Source organism: Dysidea avara, chromosome 1, assembly GCF_963678975.1.
Source record: "Dysidea avara chromosome 1, odDysAvar1.4, whole genome shotgun sequence".
Taxonomy (NCBI): Eukaryota; Metazoa; Porifera; class Demospongiae; order Dictyoceratida; family Dysideidae; genus Dysidea; species Dysidea avara.
In genome coordinates this window covers 35,867,529-35,877,747 of record NC_089272.1, presented here as the reverse complement: position 1 = coordinate 35,877,747, position 10,219 = coordinate 35,867,529, and positions in this window count along the sequence as shown.

Below are 10,219 nucleotides of genomic sequence, written 5' to 3'. Positions count from 1 at the left end.
TTGAGGGCTGCACACTTTTTTTTACAGCTTGGCTGTTTTGGATTAGATTATACTAACCTCGTGAGCATTCGAAAACTGGTCACTGTGAAATTTCCACTTTCAATAAATACTCTTCTAGTAGCATCAGATTTGAATGAGTTTTAAAAATCTCCAAAAGAGCTTTCCTATTGTATCTGTACAATTTTAGAGTATTGGACAATCTTCAATGGTCTCTTTTTGACTATATACAACACAATGATGTTGAAGCCGTGTTGTATTAAGAACACATGATCCGCACACGATTTTCAAACTAATTTTATTTCAAGAAAAATGAAATTGGTTGGGCCACGCAACATAAAATCAAATAGGTATGGCCTAACTAATTAACTAACTACTTTGACAAAGGTAAAAATTTTACAAAGCATATATAAGACAGTGACTCAGCCACAGAGCTTTGGAATGATGCATCTACAGCCTCAGGATGACTGACAGTTACTAGATGTTGTTGATATTGGACAGGCTGCATGGCAAAATCTCATTACAGGTGCTAGCTAGGTTGTATGCCTATATCCGGATTGCTTCCAGCAATTATCTGTTTGTCAAAATCTAGATAACACATGCTGGCACATAAGCATTCCTTATAGGATCCTAACACAATAGTGAGACAACGGTTTTAAGATGAAATGCCATTATACACACCTGGTACCAGACTGTTAAGTTGTTATTTGAAATAATGTTATTTTTATCTATAATTAGTGGTTTGTCTGACTAACACTAGCTAGATGGCATATCACTAATACTGTACTTATACCACACACACAAACAGACAAACACAGACACACATGTATGCATGCACGTATGCACACACACACACACACACACACACACACACACACACACACACACACACACACACACACACACACACACACGCACGCACACACACACACACACTCTAGACAAGTGTACACACACACTCTCTAGACAAGTGTACACACACTAAACACACAATTACATATACATCATTGATATGCTTGCACATTTTCCCACTTGCAAGATGATATATAACCTGCTTAGAAATTGAGATCCATATCCTGTAGTAAGCCATGCAATACAGGAGGGACATAGTGTGGACACAAGGACATTTTGAAATACATTTTTACACATGTAAATATATCCATTATTGTGTATGCTATAGTCTCCACTTTTGGACCCAGGCATAATCTTCTCATAGCGCTTATCCATTTATAAATGATGATAAGCTAACATGCTACAGTATGTGCTCACTAAAATGTTGTATGTGTGGATAGCTGTGCCAAAAACCAATTGATATTGAAATTCTGTTGATCAGATTCTTTGACATACACATGCAATACCTGCGATTAAGTTTTCGACAGCTTGTGTTGCAGAACGTAGGATTAGACTAATTAGTTACTGACATGGCACAACCTGTTATGGTGTACCATTATAGCTCAGTGGTTCTGTGGTTGGAACTCCATCCCTGCCCTCTTATTGATCTGTTTATCTGTATACTTACTGTGTGCTGCCAGTAGTGAAAGCCACGAAGTCAGTAAAACTTATTAACTACTAATTTATGTAGTCTCAATAAATATGGCAATTATGAAACACAGTCAGTAACATTATAGGATACATACATCTGTATCAATGTATAACTCAACTTCTGTTTGGATTTTGAAAACTCAAAAGTGGACATGATGTTTGTGCAAGTTACCTCAGTGCTCCACATACCTCTAAGCTCCATGTTGTCACCAAGAGATACCTGACCCATCTCAAAGTCTTCTACCAGTTATATAACATCACAGTGGAAGAGTTATCTGGTATTATACAGTAGAGTAGTAGAGATCACAAAGGTTACAATTTCTCACAAAAAAAAAATTATTGACCAAAAAATGTACAGTCTCACAACATCATCATGGCATCTTAAAAGCATTGGTTAGGTAGAAGCAAGCCCAAAATTGTTTTCAGGATGGAAAAAATGTATCTAATAAGTTGCTATGGAATATATATTTTTACTAAATAGCATTTTATACTGATTATATAACTACTGATACCTTCAGACAAGTTGAATGACTAATGCTACTGGCTTGATAATTTCACCATTAGATATCATTATTTTTTGGCCTGACATGTGCCTTTTGGCGGTTTACCATAGTATGTAAAATGCACGCATCGTGTACTTACCATTTTAGTCTCATTTCCTTTTGCTGACAATGCAAAGGTGCATCTTTCTGAATTGTCTATATATCCATAGTAACTGGATTGAGTGCAGAGACTCTTCTTGTTTTGTTCTTTGTTTGTAACACTGCTAACAGGTTGAACATGGTTGAAAACAGAGCGAAATGGTCACTTACTTGTTATGTTTTATAAAGTATACTTAACTCCTGTATAACTGTATTCAGAGACTTGTGTGTGCTGCTACTGGTAAGAGTCACTAAGTTAGAGAAATTAAGTAACCACTAATTTATGGTGGTCTACAATTAACGTAATTAATATGGTGTGCTATCTTTAATGGCCTTGGGTACAATTGAACAGCCACAGTAGAACTAGTAATGTATTTGGGTGTTTCTTAATTTGTGATGCTCAGCTGTGATGCTATGGTAATACAATTGCAACATGGAGCTCAGAGGTGTGGGAAATGAAGTAGCCTATACAAATGTTGTCCTAAAGATTTGTTGTGATTACCTTTTGAATTTCCATGAAAAGTTGTAGAAATTATAATTATATTGTGTGCTTAAAAGGATTTGTTGATTTCTGAGCAGAAGTTGCAGAAGTTATAATAATGTAACTGATTGAGGTAGTGATCATTTACAGTCTTAATGAATTACCATTTTCATTGAAACCATGTAGACCACCAATATTAGTGGTTAATAAGTTGTCCACCCATAGTGATTCTGCTTCTGGGATATCCCAGACTAGTGTGCATTTGCTATGTGACAGTGTTTCTTATATAAGTATAAGTGAGTAGTTGTTCCTCAAGTTGAGAAGTAGTCTTTGATAGTAAAGGAAGTGATATTATATACATTGATGGAGACAGGTAGAGTCGACACTCGACTGATTTATCAACAGTAACTAGTTTTCATATACAGGGCACAGCATAAATTACAAGTTAATAGGTCAGGTATAAATTTGGGATGGAAAACTTTTTTATCCTAAAAGTAAATTACCATATCCTTTGAGGTTCCAAGAAAATCCAAACAAAAGCTGTAGAAGTTGAAATGCTAATAATATAATTTAACTGACTGAGGTAGTGATGCAATGTTTCTTAACTACCATATACATAATGATATCAAGACTCACGGTAGTGAGTCGCGCGGCCAGTAGAGCAGAAACGCGCGCCGCAGACAATAAATGACGCGACCACTACGTGAGGATTTTACAAGAACTAACGTTGTCAAATTCGGCCTTCCTGTAATCCACCCGTCACTTACGCTATCCCTCTGAAACTCTGGAGTTGAACTCATCGTGTCACTAGTAACTACCAAACAAGCAGTGAAGCAAATCCATGCCGATTGTTTCGTGATAGAGGTTGCCGACATCAAAGGGGAAGTTTCATTTTTTTTTTTATCGCATGCGGTTAGACGCAACCGCAGGTGTATGCCTTGCGTTCCTTTGTGCATTCCGAACATTGATCGCCCTGTTATCGCTTCAGTATTCACTCAATCACCTCAAGATTCACATCATCGATTTCACCATACATGATTACCCTACAGTCGTGATTTCAGCACCAAACGAAGTTTCAGTTGTCCTCAGTCGACCTAGAGGCCAAATACAAATCCCAGATTGTTGTTTTCCGCAATACTCGCTTGGCATGTAGGGAAATGTGTCTTTAAACTGTTCTAAAAGTTTCGTTCAAATTGAAACATTTGTTTTCGAGAATGGCTAGTTTGAAATTTGAATTTAGTCGCCCCCACGTCATTTGCTCTCTAAGAATTTTACTCGGAATTTAAAGAATGACGCAGAGCACAACTGCGGTCACTGGGTATTGATGAAATGGCGCTCTATGTAGTTAATCAGTACATATAGCCACCAAGAAGTGTGCTGCCATAGATTATAGTCCATAGATATAATCTATGGTGCTGCATACCATCCTTCATTTTGAAATTAGTCGCCCCCACATAAGTTGTCCTCTAAGGGCGCGGCTTAAAGAATGACAGAAGAGTACAACTGCGGTTACCAGTTGTTGACACAAGCTGTGAATAATTAGCACATGTAGCTGTAGCTAGCTTAAAAGGAAGTGTGCAAAATCGCCTATTACAATTGTCACCATGCATTATTGCATTTTATAGCACCCCCACACAAAATTACACATGTAATTACAACATACAGAGGAGACATATGAATACCAAACACTTTTCACAACAATAATGTAAGAATTGTACAATAATGACTGTAATATAACTGCTATGCAAATGTTTTTCAGTGGCCCGCCATGGTAGCAAGTCTCACATGACGGCATGTATATTCATCCAAACACAATGGGAGTAACGAGTGAGTATGATGACAACAAGTTGGTATGACTCCATTTGTAGAATCCAGATGAGTGGGTGTGGCTCCAGTATGTCTAAACAGTTAACAAACATTCCTGTTATAAATACATGCTAGAGTTGCAATATAATAGTATAGTATTTAAATGCAATAATACATAGTCTCCATTGCATCACTATCAAACGACACTAAGTGGAGGATATTGTTGCATCTCTAGTATGTACACTCTATCAGTACAACCTGTCTTAATGGCTACTAGTATAGAAAGACAACCACTCTTGAAAAGCCAATTCCAATTGAGAATTTATACACTGTTACCTGCTGAATGAGTGAAGGTGGCAATAAACAAGTTCCACCGTAATTTATACACGTGATCTGATCCTGTATATTCTGTCAGTGGATGAGATCCACTTGGCCAGGACAAAATGTGACTCAAGTGCCCTGGATGATCCATACTCAACCAACTTATGACCCAGTGGCACAATGGAACTGACTATTTATAGAGAATACAATTATATTTATTTCTAAGATGTGTGGATGTGTGGACACATTACAACACATTACATGTACATACAAGACATGCTACGTACTGTTTTAGCATTTCAAGTCACCACATTATACACGTACCAGTCAACAATGCTTCATAGTGCCCATCAGCAAAAAATAAAAATTCACATAAGTACAATGAAACCTCACTAATATGGCAGGCTGTGGGACCAAAAAATTTGGCCTGAATAACAAGGTGGCCTTATTAATGAGGTCATAAGTAATGCTTAGCTATATTTGGGACCTACTAGAGGTGGCCAATATAATGAGGTGGTCTTATTAAAGAGGTGGCCACTAAGCGAGGTTTCACTGTACATATAGTTCACAATATTGTGAACAATATTAATGGTTAACAATATACACTGAAACCTGCAGGTCACTTCTTGTGGAAGATTGCTCTCTACACAAAATGACACATTCAGAGATTGTATTTAGATGGATGATACAGTAACGCATTGTGATTTCAATACTCGTGATGTGTCACTGCTAGGCAGCAACCATATACACGGCACTGCCACATTGCACTTGCTCGCACACACAATTTTGCTAAAGATTTCACCAATTGATAATTAAGGGGTGTGGCAACTAGCTGTTTCGCTCGCAAGACTGTGTGGCAGCTGTTTCCCTTCTGTACAAGTGGCCACCAAGACAGGTCCACTGTGGATGAAAGCCAGGCATTAGATATTTGGTATTTCATGTGTTGAAGACATTCCAGGACTTCTGGTAGTCTCAAATCTCACCACAGTTTAACTCAGGCAGTGTTGTGGTCACCACTAAACTACTGGAATGCTGTGTTATGTTCATCTTATGCTTGGCTACTATATTGTAGAACTGAAATGGATACTCTGAAAAATATATCCTATGGATAATGACTTCATCACTTTCTTCATCAGGAGCTTATAAGGACCAATAGTGAAACTTTTTACACTTGGGGCTGACAGTCAACTGCCTATGTCTGAAGCAGTGCTTTTGGTGCTCTAACAGATTGGCTGCCCCCTTGCTGCCAGCACTCACTGTCTCATACGCTGTCATACACTAAATCCATCTCTATAGCCAGTTAGAACAGCATGCTTCTTACCTTTTTTTAAGGCCGCATAATGCAGCCATCTCTTTAAAAGGCAAGGTCAGAAAATTTTGTCCCTACGGCCTGAATAATGACCAGTTTTCACTGTACTATTAGTGATTAGTCATCATGGGGGATTATTTATTAAGACACTAAGATATACAAACGCTACAACCTCTAAATATAGCAGTAAATTGTTTACCCTGGTCCAATGTCTCGTAATAATCGTGACTTCGTGAGAGACTCTACTGTGACAAATACATGTTTATCATGATATGTGCTAATCGCCTTTTTACAATTAAGTTTTACAACACAAATACATGTATAGTTAAACTCACCAATTGCGACTAAATCCCTTCAGCACGAAAAGACAAGTAATGAGACAACCTTGGAGACAACAGCCACACAAGCCTATTCTGGTGCGTTTAATTAGTAGTAATATAAATTTTAAAGGCGTTTATTTACAACAGGACATAATTACGCGCCCCTCTATTGTCTCTGTACATATACTTGCCTTTTCTTTACTATTCTCATTTCATTTCACAAAATCTCACTTGAATTAGTCAATGCTTGAAGTAGATCGAGATAATCTAATAGAACAGTCACATTTCTACAAGTGCCATATTTTTATATTGTAAAGTCTGTAAGTAGCTAGTAATTTAAACTATACAATCCGATGCTAAGCAGAAGTTGTAACTATGCAAAATATTGATTGTTGTGTTACAGCTGTTTTGTGACTGCTCTAATAGAGTATCTTGATCGTTTCAATGCAGTACAAGATGAAAGGCAAAGTGTTGTTAAGGGTTTACTAGTTAAAATGGGTGTTAGTTGACTGCAGTTGCATGCCACTAACAGGGCCGTCCAGAGAAGTTAGAGGGCCCAGGGAAAAGAGTTAAAGAGGGGCCCAGGGGCAAGGAAGGGTCTAGATCCTGACTGCTCTATTAGAATATATCAATCTTTCTTTAAACAGGTATTCAAGTGGCCCCTTTCGGGCTGTGGTAGGGGGAAAATACCCCAGTTACCCCCAATGTGGGCGGCCCTGGCCACTAAAATCACAGTTATATTTTAATGTTCTGTCACTGTACTCTGGGGTTTCTGTCAAAACCATGGAAACTCACCTACTGTTATCAACAGTGCATTGCTTATTCTAACAAAAAGTATTGAAATCCCATCCAAAAACAGCTTATAGCTGTAAAAAAAGTGCGCGTCCAAGTAAAGCAGAGTTAACTGTGACAAAAAGTAATGATATCATAATGCGGCCATGTGCGAGGTGTGCAAGTTGTAAAATTAATATTAGCTAATCAGATAATACAATGTTATTGTTAAAGTGTTAATGAGAACTATGTGATGCTGCTGAGCATCTTCATAAATGCCACATAAAATTAATTCTCAATAAAGCAATGTGTATAGATTCTCTGATAGTAATAAATAGTTTGAGTTTGGCCACCTTTCCTTTGTTCGTAGCATTGCTGTATACAGGAAAGGCAGCCAAACTCAAACTATTTATTACTATCAGAGAATCTATACACATTGCTTTATTGAGAATTAAATTTATGTGGCATTTATGAAGATGCTCACACACTTAAAAACTAGCAGCATCACATAGTTCTCATTAACATTAACAATAACATTGTATTATCTGATTAGCTAATATTAATTTTACAACTTGCACACCTCGCACATGGCCGCATTATGATATCATTACTTTTTGTCGCAGTTAACTCTGCTTTACTTGGACGCGCACTTTTTTTACAGCTATAAGCTGTTTTTGGTTGGGATTGAATATAATTGTATTACCGTATATTAGTGGTTATCAGTTTCAATGACTTAGTGGCTCTTATCAGTGGCAGTACACACATCTCTGGATACAGTTATACAGAAATCAAGTATATTATAGCTACAATGGAAGTGAAGTGGTCATTTCACTTTGTGTTTAAGTGTTATATACAAACAAAGAACAAAATGAGAAGGGTCTCTGCATTCAGTCTAGCTACTATGAAATATGGACAATTCTCATTATAAATGTGAAAATGGGGCATGCGTTCAGATGAAAACATTAGGTCTATTGCGCCATTAATTTGATGTGGTATGTTGTGGGTTCACCAGTTATAATAATATTGAAACAAACAAGGAATTTTAAAATTCTATTAGGGAGCACAGAAAAAGTAGGGAAATATGGAAGGTCACCTACATGTCCATCAGATATACTAGTGGACATTTAATCTCTAATTCAGCCATGGGTACATTAGATTCTATTAGATGATTATTATATTAGAGTATTTCATGTCAATGTGACTTATTTATAGAGTAGTAATATTGTGTGAATGTATAGTTCTATTAGAATTTCTGACTGCTCTATTAGAGTATCTTGATCTTTTTAACAGAGTTGTGCACTGCTTGAAGTATCTTAGTTTACTAGAGTGGTATATCCCCAGTATATGGAACAATTAATTGTTTGTTATTTTAGTAGTTTTTCAGTAAACCCGCATTCACTGATGTTTTACTGAGAGTTTAAAACTTAGTAAAATAATTATGTTCCATATACTTAAGTTTACTGACACTTTACTATCAGTATAACTACAGTAGGGCATCTTAACAAATTAGTAAACTAAGAACCTTCAAGCAGTGGTGCAACTTGCAGATTTTCCTACTGTTAAAGCTTTATGATCATCTCAAAATGCCAGCATAATTTCTGATTCCCACACATTCTGTATTTACTCAATTTTTGATTTATAATTACTCTTTACTAGTGCTCTCATACCTTTAGTATTAATCTCCATCTAGATTTAAGGAGGGCATTGTCCTAAATGGCTTTCACATAATCGAAATGCTGGATATTAGTTAGTAAATTGACCATGTATTACAAGGGGTTACATGGTTGTGCTACAAGGACTTGAGTAAAAGAAAGGTCTTGTGTAGAAAAAGTGAGTAGGAACCCTGGGGCACAAATCGAGTAAAAATAATAAATAATATGGTACCTATTATACCCAAAATTAGGTCAACATAATTGTGACATCCCGAACATGGAGTCAAGAGGTCTGGATATACAAGAACAGTAGTTTAAACAAATTTTGTATCATAAAAATAATAAATTGTTATATCCTTTTGAGTTTCCATGAAAAGCCGAGGTAGTGATCATTTTACAGTGTTGGCTATCATATTGATTGGAATTGCATGAACTGTAGACCATCCTAAATTAGTGGTTAATATATTAATGGACTTTGTGGCTTTATCCAGCAACCATACAAACAATCCTCTGAACACATATGCAGAAATCAACTGACTCAACTGATGATGGCTAAATAAAATTTAATACTAGTGCAAAATACTTTTAAAATGAAGTAGGCTTCCAGTGATAAAAAGTGGTACAAGAAGAATGATGGTAGCTATTACAACATAGCTATGCATTGGACACTTTCTACTTTGGCACTGAACAGATGGTGGTAACATGCCAATATAGAATTTTCATTTATAAAGTATAATATGCTACAAATATTGACCATGATGGCAGCAGCTCAGTGGTTAAGGATTTGGGTTTGTATAGAGATCCCTGGTTCGAACGTTGGTAAGTTTTACCCAATGTTTTCATGTACCTTTTTATCCCGTGGTGAGTGTTCTATTAGAGAATCTCAACCATTTACAGTTGTTTTGGTTTTTGCTTTGTAATTCCTAGATCTTAATGGAAACTATCTTGGTGTTTATTAAGTGTGTGGAGTATAGACATCATTGTTAGCAGTTATTGAATACTAACACATAGTAATAGTGTGTACAATACTTACAGGATTTAGTGTGAAAGTTGCCTAGCATCACAGCTTAGTGTCATAACTTAAGAGGCACCCAAATACATTACTAGTTCTACTGTTGCTGTTCAACTACAGGTTTGTACTAAGTGCCATTAAAGATGAGTATGTTAGTACACCATAGTGACTGATCACCACTGTTTGGTTGATGTTGAAACTGATTTAATGACTAATTAGTGGTTTGTCTGACACTAATTAGATATTAGTGATGCCATATCACACACACACACACACACACACACACACACACACACACACACACACACACACACACACACACACACACACACACGCACACACACACACACGCACACACACACACACG